This window comes from Sturnira hondurensis, unplaced genomic scaffold (genome assembly GCF_014824575.4).
Source record: "Sturnira hondurensis isolate 20B ecotype Veracruz unplaced genomic scaffold, ASM1482457v3 Scaffold0006713, whole genome shotgun sequence".
Classification (NCBI taxonomy): domain Eukaryota; kingdom Metazoa; phylum Chordata; class Mammalia; order Chiroptera; family Phyllostomidae; genus Sturnira; species Sturnira hondurensis.
Genome location: NW_028079344.1, coordinates 1,920,745 through 1,935,774, shown reverse-complemented (window position 1 = coordinate 1,935,774; position 15,030 = coordinate 1,920,745). Strand labels below are relative to the sequence as shown.

The following is a 15,030-nucleotide window of genomic DNA, read 5'->3' as shown; positions in this document are numbered from 1 at the left end:
AGTGACGGATTCCCACCACACCCCGCCCCCCATCCCCGGCTTGCAAAAGCCTGAGCAGCTTCGCGAACTTGCTGGCTACAAAGCCCAGGGAGGCCTGTTAGGTGACCCACGCTCAGGGAGCGAGAGGCTCGGAGGCGGGAGCTGGGCGGGCTGAAGAGCTGAGACCGCCCGGCGCCGGGCGCAGCCAACTAGCAGACGGGGAGGGCGGGGAGGGCGGGCTGTCAGAGGCGCCCCGCGCGCGCTGCAGGTGGCAAGTTGGAGGTGCCACGGCCACCGACACGAGAGGAGCCGGGGTCTGGCGGCCCCTATCAGCCTCGGGGAGTCCTTTCCTGCCGCCGAGCCTGAGACACGGCCCAAGAAAATCTGCAGGGAAAGCCGCTGCGTGGGTACCTGTGAGCAGCCCTACCTCTCTGCTGCCATTGCGCTACTTTTTTTCTTCGAGGAAGGTTGGACCTGGAAGCTGCGAAGAGGATCCAGAGGGGCTAGAGAGGAAGACTCCCAGTGACTCAGGTGAGCGCCTTTCCTTTCCAGTGCCTTTCCCCTCTTCGCAGCCTGTCGCAGGCCGGGACCTTGGCTTGCCCGGTGGGCAGGGGCCGGAGCACGGGCGCCTGCCCTTGGTTCGAGGTCGATGAGGGAGAAACAGGGAAGGGGCGAGGCTGGCCTGGATGGCCCCGGCTAGGGGCTGCCTACCGGGACCCGCCTGAAATAGGCAGGGACTTCTGAGAGGGCACCCTGAGGCGAGAGACCGGAAGAGACCAGCTTTAAGGAGGCTGGAGGGAGGGCTTGCATCCAGCTTTAGGAGGGCGGGGATCGCCTAGGTGTCCGCTGTTCCGGAGACGCAGCGGGAGCGGGGCGCGGCGCGGCGGGTCAGCGGACGCCCGGAGTGAGCGCTCCGGGCCGGGCGAGAGCACGAATCTCCAGTCTCAGCGATCCCCAGGCGCTGGAGGACGTCATCCCTCTCCGCTCCGGCAACTCCTCCTCCGCCCCTCTCTCCTCCGCCCTCCGTGCCCGCTGCTCAGCCTATTCTGAGATTCGGTGCCTTTGCCAACGCGCGAAGTGGTGGCTGCTGTCACTCCTCGCTTTCCTCGCCAGAGCTGGAGCTCCCCGGGGTCCCGCTCCCTGCCCCAACCCCCTAGTTATGCGCTGGAGGCGAGAGGGGCTGGCTAGTTCCCCGAGAACCGAGGTGAGCGCGCTGGCTCTCTAGTGCTCCCTCTATCCATCCCCGCCTAACTGCAGTTTGAACCCCTGTCCAATGAGCAGAATCTCAGAAGCCAAACCTTGCTCGCTCGGAGAATCTGAGGGGCCTCCTAGGTCGGTGCGAACATTGGAGAAGAGGCGAGAGCGTTTCAGCTCCAATCTTAAAGTGAGCAGTGGCTCTCCGTCCTCCGCGTCCCGCTCGTGGAGGCGGGGGCGGGGGGGGGGTGGGGAGCTGGCGGCAGATTGTGTGTGTGTGTGTGAGTGTGTGTGTGTGTGTGTGATCCTCCACGAGGAGGAGGCGCAGCATCCCGGTCTCCTTGGGCTGAGCCGACGAGTCCGCTCGCCCCTCACCCCGAGGGGCGCGAGGCTGCAGCCCAGCGACTCAGTGCCGCGGGCTCCTCTCTTCCCGTTCCAGCTACAGGCCTCCACCTAGGCACGTCCCGGGGTGAAAATCATCTGGCCAAAGGGTGCAGGTTGGAGTTTGAGGCGCTCCTGAGACGGATGAAGAGGTTTTTCAAAATCCCAGGGAGCGCCCCTCACCGGGCATTTGATCTTCCCTCAGCGCGGCTTTAAGGATCTCGGGTGGAGGCTGGAGGAGGCGGTTCCGCGCTCCCGGGAGGGCGAAGTGTCACTTGGAAGTCGAAGTTAGGGCCGTTGGACACCGAGCTCCCTTTGGCGTGTCTTACCCCGGCCGGGGAGCTAGGGGCTGGCGGGCCCACGGGCGGGCGGGGGTCATGCTCCACCGGAGGTTGGGGACCAGCTGCGGGAAGGCTCCTCCGAGCTGTGGGAGCTGAAGGCCCTTTGCCCGCTTTGGAGGGCGCGTTGGGGCTGCTGCGGGCTCGCCGGCGCCAGACTTGGGCTGGAAGTTGAGGTCTGGGTCCTCACCGCGTGGTGATAACCCTGGCGGCGGCTGCGGATTTAGAACAGCAGCCACGCGGCTTGTACCGCCGCCCCTCCACCCGCCAGCCTCCGCTTTCGCTTTTCATTATGCAGAAGTGAAGCTCCTCGCGCGGGGAAATCCTGGGGCGCTGGGGGAGAAATCCTCTGCGGAGAGACCGACGGCGTCCGAAAGATAATCAAAAGGAAAACGTCGGGATCCGGGTGGCACAGGTGCGATAGCGCTGCTGTGAGCGCCAGAGATCTCCAGCTCCCGGTCCTTGGCGCCGCTCTCCCGAGGGGACCGGGCGTTAGAGCCCACTCCACCCTCACCCCAGCCTCGTGGACAACTCCTGTGTATGGCCCTCCGATGTGCATTGGATTAAGACTGGGCACAGAGAGGACTGGAATCCACAAAGTGAATGATAGTAGAAACTACTGTAAATCTCAAATCCAATTCTGGTTTAAATCTAAATTCCATTTGATTAAAAATAGACAAGCCTGGTAGAGCCGGGTCTGGGTGGTGGTCCAGATTGTATTTCTCCTCAGGGCAGCTCCTGGAGAGCCCTCTGAGGTTTGCAGTTTCCAAGTTGGGACTGCCTTGTCATGGGGGGAGGAGTCCTTATGTCTCTCCGTTTAACTTACAGTAGGAAAGAAGTTAAGTTCAGGCTGGCTTTGAAATGACCTTTCAAGCCTTCTTCCCCTTTCTCTGTCTGCCGTAGGCATTTCTCAGCTGGATCAATTCCCATTCAGGGACTTATGAGTTCCTGAGGGTTAAAGTTCTTCCTGTAACATTAGCATCCAAAGACAACTTTAAAGTAGACTTCGTGGACCATGTAGTGACCTCGGGAAAACATTCTGAGGAAGAGAGATATAAAACCAAAATTTGGTATAAAACCAAAATTAGATTATTACCTCTTTATCCCTTGCTAAACATGTAAGTTATTGGAAATATCCTTACTAGGATGTAAGTTATTGAAGGCAGGGCTCTGCCTCTCTCATCCTCTGATCTCCAGGGAGGCATTTAATAATTTCTAGGATCAATCATTATTAAAATCAGAATATTAAATGAATTCACATGGTCATTTTGAGGAGCAGTGTACATCGTTTACATATATTTTAAACTATTTGGGCCTGGTGAAATCACTTCAAGTAAGAACGCACTTAAGACACTAGTTAGAAATAGCAGAGTGACAGCTGTATGATTGAGGTCCCTCTGAAACTGCCTCTGATTGAATGTGTCTAGAAACAGAGGTCTCATGACTTTTACCAGTGTGTGTGAAAGCACTTCATATAAATTAATAGTCAAATATTGGGGACACAGGGGTACACATGACACGACTCGGCCTGCACATTCTAGCTGGCGGGCCGAACGGGAAGCAGGACTTCGGTGCTGATGTACGGAAACCTGAGACACTTGAGATATCTCAGTGCAGTGACCGCACACTAGGAGAGGCAGTGGCTAGAAAGATTTCACCACAGAGGGGTCCTTTGGTTTGGATTTTAAGGAGGAGATGATAAAGTGAAAACTTAAGGGAATGGTTCATTAAAAAGATCCAGGGAGGCCAATGAGGCACAGTCCACTCTGGGCCACTTCCTCATCTGGAAAGAGAACACTAATTTTCACGTGCCACACTGTGAGGGTTTATCTGTGACTCCAGTTATCAGAAGTCCTGGGAGGGAAGTGTGAGAACTAGCACATGGAGTGTAGAAGTTTCTGATTTAGAACTAGTTAATGAAGAATAGCAAGACACACAGTTAGTTAGAAAATAGGACTTTCATGGGAGAGGTGCTAAAGAGGCTAGAAGATTTTCAAAATATTTTATTTAATTTTTAGGGAGAGGGGAAGGGAGGAAGAAAGAGAGGGAGAGAAACTGATGTGAGGGTGAGAGAGAAACATCAGCTGGGGCGCAGCTGGCAACACAGGTATGGGTCCTGACTGGGAACTGACTGGGAACTGAACTGGCAACCTTTTGGTTTGCAGGAGGACACCCAACCCACTGAGCTGCACCAGTCAGGGTAAGGCTGGAAATTTTAAAAGCTGTTGAGCCATGCTCTTCACAGTAAAGGTGGAGAAACATAAATAGCTGTTAGAAAGTTTATGATTTGTCATACTGCCAGAGAGTCAATGAAACTGCAATATAAAAACCAAAGTAGCGACCGAATTGCTGAGAAGAAAATCATTTATTTTGTTTGCATGCTAGTTGAGTACCATGTGTGGCTTTTGTCTGGGAGCATTTGGTGTCATGGTGACATAATCTTCAAAAAAAAAAAAGCTGGTCTGATAGATGTCCAGGATGGGTTCTGAAGTGCTGGGCGTGCACAGCCCAAAGCTAATAAGGGATCATATCCTGGTGGGACTGTTGGCAGAATGCAAGGCATGGGAGCTAAAAGCGCACTGTCTTGAAATCCTCTATAATGAAAGAGTGCACAGCTAACTAGGTTAAAAGCAATCGTGAGACATGGAATGGCACTGAATATAATTGAGGCCGATTAGACAAGATTTCAGTCAAATAGAATGAATGGAGATTAGAACTGGAGCAAAGAGATAAATGGAAAAAGGAATGCGTGGCAGTACTTAACATCGAGAACTCTGAACTAAAAGGAGGGAGAGAGCTATCCTTTCTTAGTGTGGTGGAAAAACAGGGACATAAATCAGAACTCAGACATCTCACTACTGGCTTCAGCACTTTGGCAATGTTTCTGAGCCACAACGTCCCCATCAGTAAAATGGGGATGAGAAGGCTTCCTGGCAACAAGCTTCTGGTATTGGAGCATCAGAAGTGTGGTGGGGTGGATGAGTTATCACCTCGTCTTTATTTTCAGCCTCCATTAGGAATCTAGACTCACATTTCCAAGGAGATATTTTTACCCAGCTGTTTCAGTCACATGAGACTGAATATATCTAAAAATGCTATTCATCAATTTCCTACTTTTTTCCCTTACACCAGTTCAGTGTACCCTGAGTCACCAGGCGGGAAACCTGATCTTCATTTTTTTTTTAATCCTCACCAGAGGGTATGTTTACTGATGTTAGAAAGAGGAGAGGGGAGAGAGAGAAACATCGATGTCAGAGAGAAACATCCATCAGTTGCCTCCTATACACACCCCAACTGGGGATCGAACCTGCAACCTAGATACATATGTGCCCTGACCTGGGATGGAACCCACCACCCTTCAGTGTATGGGATGATGCTCCAACCAACTCAACCACGAGGCCAGGGCCTTGGTCTTCATTTTTTACAGCATCTTCTCACATTGATCCCCTACAGTCACGTACCACCAGAATCTCAGGGGTCAAGTTGTGAAGACTCATTGTCGCTTCCTTTGTATCATGTTGCCAGCAGTCCTACTCCAGGTTCTGCCACCTCTTTCTCAGACCATGAGGTAATCGTCCTGCTTCACCTCACCTCTGCACCCAGTTCAATCTTTTTACAGCAAAGCTTTGGTTATATCAATTCCTGGCTTCAAAAATCAAGTCTCTCCTGTTTCCTAAAGGATAGGTCTAGATTCTTCAGATTTACACATTTATTCAAAACCCTATCCTATCTACACATGCAGTGTTGTGTCCCACTGGCCTCAGCAGGAAACACACTGCACCTGTCAACGTTTCCGAGGCGTACCTTAAGGTTTTACTTTTATGTCCTTTGCTCATCCATTTTCTTCACCCAAATTGCCCCTCCTCATCCTGTCTTCATCTTGAAGTCTACCAATTTTTCAAGGCCACCACCTTCCTTATGAAATTTTTCTGTGTAGCCCTTAGGAGGTTTCTGTCCCTCCTCTTTCCTTTTGCAACTCTGCTTTTTTTCCTCTCACGTGGCATGTACACTGTCTTCATTCTTCAGTGTGTTCCTGTTGATTGAGAAGTTGTTCATTTTTGTAGTGACCACTAAGTGGTGCCCAGAGTGGGAGCTCAATGACCCTTCATTGAGTGAATGATTGTTCAGGGCAGCCTGAGAAGGGGGATGAGAGAAGAAGGACCTTCCAAACCCAAGTCATGTCAGTGTGAGAGGGTAGCCAGCCCTTGATTGCATCTGCACAGGCAACGTGGAACAGAAGCTGTTGCCTGGAAACTTCACAGATGACCCTCTATCTCACGTTGGTCTAATTGTATGAATAATTTAAGCATTGGTAATGGGAAGAATTTGTGTAATTACTAATATTATTCATTATAGAAATGAGCTTAGAGTCATGTGAGCTGGACAGAGCTTTCAAAAGCAGACTCGCATGTGGACAGCCAGACTGATGGTGATTGGGCTGAAAGAAGAATGAGATGTGCTGGGCAAGATGCCTGTTAAGTGCTAAATGCATTCAGAAATATGTAGGAGAATTAGTGGTTTGTCTGATCTAGAATCTCTTTCAGAAGCTTGTCATCTGGTTCCTATCATGGCTCCTTGATTTACAAAATACAGTCATGCATGCGCTACTTATCACGGTTCAGATGTTTCTGATCTCCAAGAATGAAAAGACCAAGCCGTTCCCCGTGTGTATGTGGTGTGCGTGAGGCCAGGCAGAGAAACAAGTGACTGCAAAATGCTCAGCAGCTTCCATATTCCAGAACGGAAATGTTTCCAAACAGTTTTAAAACTTGAAAGGATAAACCCATCCTCATTAAATAGTTATAAACAGCCCATTGCACACAGGAATGAAAAAGTAGGAAAAAAAAACAAGGCTTGATCGAGTCCTGAGGTTTCGAGGAGTTAGGACTTAGACACTTTGTAATGTGTGTTATATATTCAGATCTCCATTGGAATGTGAGAATTGTATGGGTCTCAGTGACCAAGAACTGTGGTGTCTGTGTTTTACAGATTTTGACCCATGGCGCTTATAAAGTTTACATAAGCATGTTGCAGACTGGGAGAGATGTTGGTCATCCACCATGTGAAAACATTTGGCCACACATGTGTGATTCCCATCAGCACACTGCTCCCAGCCCAGTTCCTCTGACAGCTCACTTAGCCACGGTCAGCCACAGCTTCTTCATGGACAAATGGCAATAACAGTAGTTTCTACATCACACAAAGGATGAATAAAACTAAACAACACCATAAAGTGTCACATTCATGATATTCTCATTACTAGTCTGGTAGTTTTAAATGATCAGCATTGTGCCATACAAATCTCTCCTTCTCTATAACCCCTTCAATATAAATATGCAGCATGGAAGATTCACCACATCCAATTCAAATACAATCAAGTGTTCTATCAGGTACTCAGAGTATCCTTTAAATTAAGAATTTATTTTCCCCCAATGGCCTAAAATTTCTGCAGAGCTAAATCATCAAGCCAGGAGTCCTTGTGGGGCAAAGATTATTTGGATAAGCTAGTGGCCTGATCATTTAAAACAGTGTAAGATATGTTTGCATTCCTCTTAAAGTAGTTGTTTTCTTGGATGTTGGATGCCCTTTTGTTTTGCATTGTGAATAAGAAAATACCAATACAAAATGACACGTTTAAAAATATATACCCGAGAAGCTCTGAAGAGCAGAGTAAGCATGGTGATACTCCCTCAAATGAGTCAGATAGCCTTGCCACTGTGTTCAGTGCACACATACCAAGGTTTCATAAGTCTCAGGGTAGCATCTTCAGGAGCAGAGGGGAAAACATTAATATATGGGTGGGCGCCAGGATGGGGACACATAAAAGGTGCCACCCTTTGCTTGTTCTTTCCTCTGTTTTACAATGTTGTGCTCTCATGCCAATTCTTCAAACACTCTTCCACCGAGGTCTTAAGAATGACTTTCAATATGGTTCTTTAAACATTATTTAAATGCTGTTATTTATTTTTGGAGAATGTTCTCTCTACCTATGCTCCTTCTTCTATACTCCTATGAGCTAAGCTGCTGTCCCCCACTTATGTACACGTATCACTCATCTGCATAATCAGTATTAGTCTGACGCCATTGGAAACAGACCCTGAGATAAGGGTTTGACAGGGAGGAGACGAGCTACACACTCACCTTGCTGCAGCCCAGTACCAGGAGGTTCTGGCTGAATGTCTGGGGACCAGTCACCCAACTCTTCTGAGTCTCAGTTTCTTCTTCTGCATAACTAGTTTAGGAACACCTGCCTAGTGGAGTGGTTGTAGAATGAGAAATATTACTTATAAAATAACTGGCGCGTGGTGCTCAAACAGAGGTACTCATTCGTTTGTGTCATGTGATGCCTATTAATAAAATATACTTGAAAGTAAAGCATAAATGTTAATGAAACATTTAATTCAGTATGAAAATTTATATTTAGCCAATCAACTTTTACTTTCAATCTTTATGTTTCAAGCTTTATGTTCTGACTACATTTATTTATTTTCAAGCATTAAAAGAACTTTGATGGTGAATATTTTGAATTGTAAAAACCTCTGTGCCCCTTTTTACATTTTTTAACAGTAAACAAAGCAAAATGCAATTATAAATGTAGACTGGTAATCCTCTGCAGAATGTTCCTGCCTTTCAAGATGGAGTAGGTGTTATTTTCTGGTCCGCTCCCTCTCTATATGCATCATTCGTGTTGGAACAAATGAGTATCATACACATCTGTCTCTGTCTGCACTAGAATAATCAGTGACGAGTTCATTTAGATTCCTTGATCTTGCAGGGATCTACATTGATCACTTAATTACCAAGATAATTAGGTAAAACTGCTACACTTATTTTTTTTTCAAATGGACTGATCTGATCTGTTTTGTTTTGTTTTTTAAAGAGCACTCAACTTATAGTGGAGCCCATGTTTCCCAGACCAAACAACTGTATTTCTTTGACTCCATCACCACCTGCAGCAATGGTGATTCTAACTGTACTCAGATTTCTCCTAACACTGGCCCTAGAGGTCCATAGGCATCTCTTCCCTGCTTGCAAAACCAATTCCTCTCTGTGCTGAGTGCACCCAGCCATTTTTACTAGCTCTTATTCTGGCCACCATAGTGACATTTAATAGCAAATGTCCTAAAGGCACCAATGGATGCCACTAAACCCATCGTGGTCCAACCCAGAGTGTCGCACCCACTGCCAGTGGCTAATGTGTTCCTCAGCTTCCCCAAGGTCTGGATTGGAAGCAGGTCTGAGTCACTGCTCAGTCTGCTGTGTTCTCCCACCACCACATGTGGTCCAGCATCATCTCGTCGCCCTGGCGGCACCATCCCACAACACTGCCACTGGGCGAATTCTGTGATTGCAGTGGAGTGACACTTTTACTCAGGACTCAGGCACAAGGGGCTGGTGCTAGGATGGAGCGTGGAGCAAGACATACTCTGTGTCACCCTCCAGATCTGTTATGGTTTCTATGTTTTCATATGAAATGCCTGGTATATAATAAGTGCTTAAACGGGAATACCCACCTTGTAAACTTACAAAATTTTGGAATTTATACAATAGACAAAGGGAAACCAAGGAAGGATTTTGTACACAAGAGTAATACAAGGAGGTTAGACATAGAAAGATTAACACTGACTGAGGTGGAGAAATTTTGACAGCGTAGACTCACAGGGGTGTCCAACCTGTTGGCGTCTCTGTGCCACATATTAAACACACTGTGACACATAGTCACAAAAGAAATCTCAAAATGTTTTAAGTAAATTTATGATTTTGTGTTGGGCTGCATTCATAGGTATCCTGAGTGCATGCAGCCCGCAGGTTGGACACCCCTGGCACTAGAGGTTGGGATGTTAGATGTGTGGCCAGGAAGAGTCTGCACCCAGCCCAGCCCCCCACACTGACGTTGGACCAAAGTTTGTACCTTGATTCTCCCTTGACCTGAGTTCTTTCCCAGGAGACTCCTTACTTTTTCTCTTTATGGTTAGATGTTGGAATAACAGAAACTAAATATATAGAGATTTTATTTTTGAGAGGTTGGAGGGCTTAGATAACTTTCAGAAAATTTATGAATCCAGGGGAATAATATCATGTTAAAATGTCATCTATATTTTACCTCTAGTGGATGAGCAATATGTGCTCTTCTTATCTATTTGCTTCCTTTGAAAAATATATTAAAGATGAAAACAATTAAGTAATGCAACAGTGAGTAATGCTGCTTAAGTGTGCAAGTTACCCAGTTATCAGACCTTTTCACTAAGTGTTTTGTGTCTCGTACTTTTAATACACTCTTATTTTTCAGGTTACTGCACATAGTATTTTATCTTCAGTGTAGCTTTTCTCTCCCTATGATATGGTTAGAAGATATCTAAGTGTATTTCAGGAAAAAGAAGCAGAGATATAATTTTCCAGATTGTGGGCTCATCACCACTTAATTTCCCTGGATGACAGTTTATTTATCTCTGTGATAGAGTCACAGCTGCTTCAGCTTTCAAGCCCACAGTCCTAAAGCATCATCATAGATTCGTTTGTTAAACCTGTAATACAGCATAAACTTCATGATAGTTTTTACGGGCCAGTGTTATTGAAACAAAAGTGTGATAGGAGGAAATGAAACTACCACTCGGCACAGGATCTGTTACACAACAAATACTCAATAATGACGATAGTAATAGTGATATTATCATTAGGGTAAGTAACCACAGGTTTTCGTTCTCTGGAAAATTGATCATGTCAACCTGATGACAGCCTACTGTTTTTCTGAACTGGTTTAACACTTTTATGGCTTAACCATGTTACCTGGAATTTCATTTCATTTTTATGTTCTTTGACCTTTCCTCATAGATTTGGGTGATTTCAAAGATATTCTGAGTAATCTTCACAAAGCCCAGTAAAATGATTTATTTGTGTTTCCCATTAAACATCTATTGAAATGGTAGATACCAGCTAAAGCACAGCACGTCCTCCTGGCCTCCATTTGGCTCGAGGAAAGGGAGTTTCGGTTACATCTGACTGGCCCTTGTGTGGTGGCGGATAAAACTCAGTGGGCAGGGCAGGAATGTGGCACGTGGCTTCAACTGGGAGCTGCTTACATGAGGCTGCGAAGAACCTGAATCGCCAGCGCTTTCTAAGGCAGTGCAGGTAACGTACTGTCTGGAAATGAGCTGACTTGGGAATAAGTGTCTGACCCATAAAATTATTGCTCTGACCAAAAATATTAGTTTAGCAAAACTGAAAAGAGTTGAGAATAGAAAAAAATATAAGAAATAAAAAAAAAGAGGAAAGAATTATTTCTTCACCATGCACTTCACTGGGGTGGCCATGGATGAGAGCGACCACATACTGTGGGCCCCACAGAGCAAACTGTACTATGTTCATAGAGAACTTATCAGGGGCAGTAAAACATGTTCTCTTCTTTTTCTGCCCTTGCCCCGAACATCACCTTGTCCCCCACCACCCCCCCCTCAAATTCTAAAAAACCTGTCTTAATAGCCAAGACTCATATTTTTGTCGGGCTGTCCTTTTATGTGTAGCACATAGTAGGTGTCCAGTAAATACAAATAGTTATTGTTAAGTAGTAAATACAAATAATTATGACTTGATTTACCATTCTAAACTAAGATAGAAATTAGAGCTTATCTGTTTGTGTATTTTCAAAAATGTTTAAGTGTCTGAGTTAATTAGAGTAATATTTTAAAGATCGCAAACCTCTTCCTCTAACTTGAGCCATCGATTATCCCTTTAACACCGGGGTGCCCTGAGCACGTGCCTTCTCCCAGTGCTGAAAACACTGAGCTCTGTTCCAAGTGTTCTCTTTTCTTGATGGTTTTGTCATTGTAGAGACAAGCTGAGTGTGTTTGTATGAGGTTGCTGGCTGGAAAGTTAAGGCATAGTGCTTACCCATGTTTTGTTGACTCTTCTCTGTTCACAAGGAGACACACTGAATTCAGGAATTTTCTTTTTGGCATTGACCTACTAAAGTAACAGTTTGCACACAATGTGAAAGCCAGCATCAAAAATGCAGGCAAGACAGGGTCAGTGACCTCTGAGTGTTTTGAAGCCTTTAATTTTTCAGCTGCATTCGCGTGGAGGAGAATCTCGGTTCCAGTAGTGTCCTGTGCCCTTAGACATGCCGGGAGCAATGCTGACACGGTCTTCCTCTTTCTTGAGCCTGTGGTTTTTAAAAAACTTTTTATATCTCCCTCATAAGGAATGCCTACATAGCTCATACTTTGGGAAGTTTGGGCATTTCTTTTTGAGTTATTTTTCAAAGCAGAAGATAAGCAGTGGTCAAAGAGTAGTTTTATAGATGCTGTGCATTTTGTTTTGGGAGCATGGAGATGCTTCTCTTCTTCCACTTCTGGCTCCCTTAGCCCTAGGGATGAAAAGATTAGAGTGATAGAAGGCAGAGACCTACTTTCTGAATATAGGCATTCCCCATGTTACAAATGAGTCCTTTTACCAAAAGTGCATTTGTCAGTAGTTGTTTGGAATTTTGAGTTCTTCACCGTGAGAGGAGTTGTTAAAAATGATGGTTAGGGTTCCAGGCTAGGCCAGACAACTATACTCAATCTACATTACTAAAAATGTATAACTATTCCTAACTGTAGTTGTGAGACCCTAGAACAGGCGGTCACATGGCCAGTCTAAGGCACACATCTTCAGATGAGCATGTGGTGCTTGACGCCTCTCCCCGAATCCCTCACCTACCTTCTCGTGCCCATTTCTCTGGGCTCTAGTGTTCTCGTGCTATGCTGAGTCCCCCTTTTACGCTTATGGTTTACTTCCGAAAATGGACTTCTTGCTCCAAATTTATTGGCTTCTCTCTTCCTTAGGTAAAACCACCATTTTCTTAGTTGTGCTGATCCAACTTGGTAATAGTAGGAAAGCAATCTAATTGGGTTAATCATATTTTTGTGCAAAGGATTAATAACCCCATAATCCTTACATGTAATTTGCATCAAAAAGTATAAAATCTTTTTTAAATTTTATTTTTATTTATCTTTAGAGGTGAAGGGAAGGAGAGCGGGAGAGAGATATCAATGTATGGTTGCTTATCATGTGTCCCCTGCTGGGAACTGGCCTGCAACCCAGGCATGTGCCCTGACTGGGAATTGAACCATAATCGTGTGGTTCACAGGCCCACGCTCAATCCACTGAGCTACACCAGAAAATCTTTTAATTCAAATCAGATGCAAGCTGTTGTATATACTCCAGTTTTATTTTCATTTAACATTTTTTACAAGCAGGGTACTGATAGGATATAATTGTGAATGAATAATTATGCTTATCAGATTATAGGGAGATAAGTATATAAATACTAATAAACATGGTAAAAGTGTGATAATAATGAATTTCAAAAGATAATTTTATAAATATCAAATCTTACATATTGCAGGAGAAAAGCAGGTAAATTGGTTACAATGTTGAAAAGCAGTTATGCATTATCTTCTAACAATGGCACATTGTTCAATATAGTAATTCTGCATATAATTATCTACCATTGAGAAACTGTCACACATATGCACTAAGAAATATTTCAAAAATAGCAAGAAACTGGACACAACACAAATGTCTATAGACAGGAGAATGGGTAAATAAATTATGACATATTCACAAAGTGAGATTTCATACAGCCAGAAAAATGAATGAATTATAGCTAAAAAACAGCCATTGGGATGAATCTTAATAATACTGATACAAAATGGGAAAAGACTGAATGATATAATACCATTTTTGTAAGGTTAAAACCCATGCAAAACAACAGTATTCTGTTGTATCGCATGTTTTTTTAGGACAGAACCAGAGAGCACAGAACAAGGACCTCCCAGGCAGAAGGGTGCTTCTGGCGGTTTTGTTTTGTTTCAGGGGGGCAGCAAAGTGGTACTCAGACACTAGTTCTGTCTTTGCCAGCAATTTATTTAGCACAGGTTTGCTGTGGGAATTGTAATTTCAGAAGGCAGTAGCATGCAAAATAATATCTCTTAATAAGCCAATAAAGAAACAAAATACTCCAAACAAATGACAGCTTAATCACACTCTTGTTCCAGGCAAGGGGAGATAAAAAGAATAAAGCCCAAATTTAACAGAGGTTTATATTTTTATACAAGTTTTCGGGAGAGGGGGCTTGTCCAGCTGAAAGCTGACTTCCAGCTGCCAGTGCAAAAAGAAAGTCCCTTGTTGCTAGAGCATGATGCCAGGGAACGAGGTGCCAGCGCCTTGGACCGGCGAGGCTGCTCCGAGGGTTCTCCCTCCAGGGATGGCTGCAGGAGGTGGTGCCCACCGAAGAGTCGCCTTGGCATTGGCAGCAGGAAGTGTCTCAGGATCTTTGGAGAGATGGGTCAGCGAAGTGCATCTTGCTCAGACCAAAACTCTTGGATAGTCCTCACAAACTCTCAGCATTTATAGTCTAAAAATCCTCCTGCTGTATTGCTTCTCCGCAGGTTGTTATCGGTGAGCCCCCAGTGAGGTCGCTAAGGAGCGGATCAGTCACAGTACATGAAATGACAATATCCTGACATAACTTACTTCAGTCTGGCACCAAAGCAATTACTTCTAAAAACAATTTTTTTTTGTCCTTGGCATGAACAAGTGGATTTAAGCAACTTCACTTGTGATAAACAAAAGGGTTTGAAATCTCACTAAACCAATTCACAACCCAGACCCATGAAGCGAAGGGTTACGCAGCACAGAAAAGGGGTTGTCTTTGCTAGAAAGGAGTAAGGAGAACCCACCAGAAGGAGAAGGTAGATGAAATTGCCGGTAGGTTCTGGACAAACCTGGAAGCTGAAGGAGTTTATAGATGCCTCAACTACCACGAGTTTCCGTATCCGATGTCAGGAAGGAGAGTTTCAACCAAATCACCAATGGGTAGAAGATTCTATTTTTTAATATATTTCTTAATTACAGACATCCATCTTCACTATAAATACATTTGTCCTATTTCTACCTTTCTCTCTCTCTCTCTTGAAAAATATCTTTTTTGTATGTGTATACATCATAGGTACCTGAAAGCTGAGCGGCTCTCCGATGGCCGCTTAGGACAGGAAGAAAACGAGGAAGGAGAAAAAGAACTGCCACCTCCTGAGCTCTGTTCATAAGCTCTTCTCATCTGAGGGTGGAAAAGGCTTATTTGCAGCCTTTACCATAT

General features: G+C 45.2%; 1 protein-coding gene across 1 annotated transcript in view; it reads left to right on the top strand.

Moving 5' to 3' along the window:
• Positions 1-208: 208 nt before the first annotated feature.
• Positions 209-15,030, top strand: part of EPB41L3 (erythrocyte membrane protein band 4.1 like 3) — a 226,063-nt gene continuing 211,241 nt past the window's right edge. Inside the window, exon 1 of the mRNA XM_037050299.1 lies at positions 209-510. The gene's annotated coding sequence lies outside the window, so the exon portion shown is untranslated. The remainder of the gene's footprint in view (positions 511-15,030) is intronic.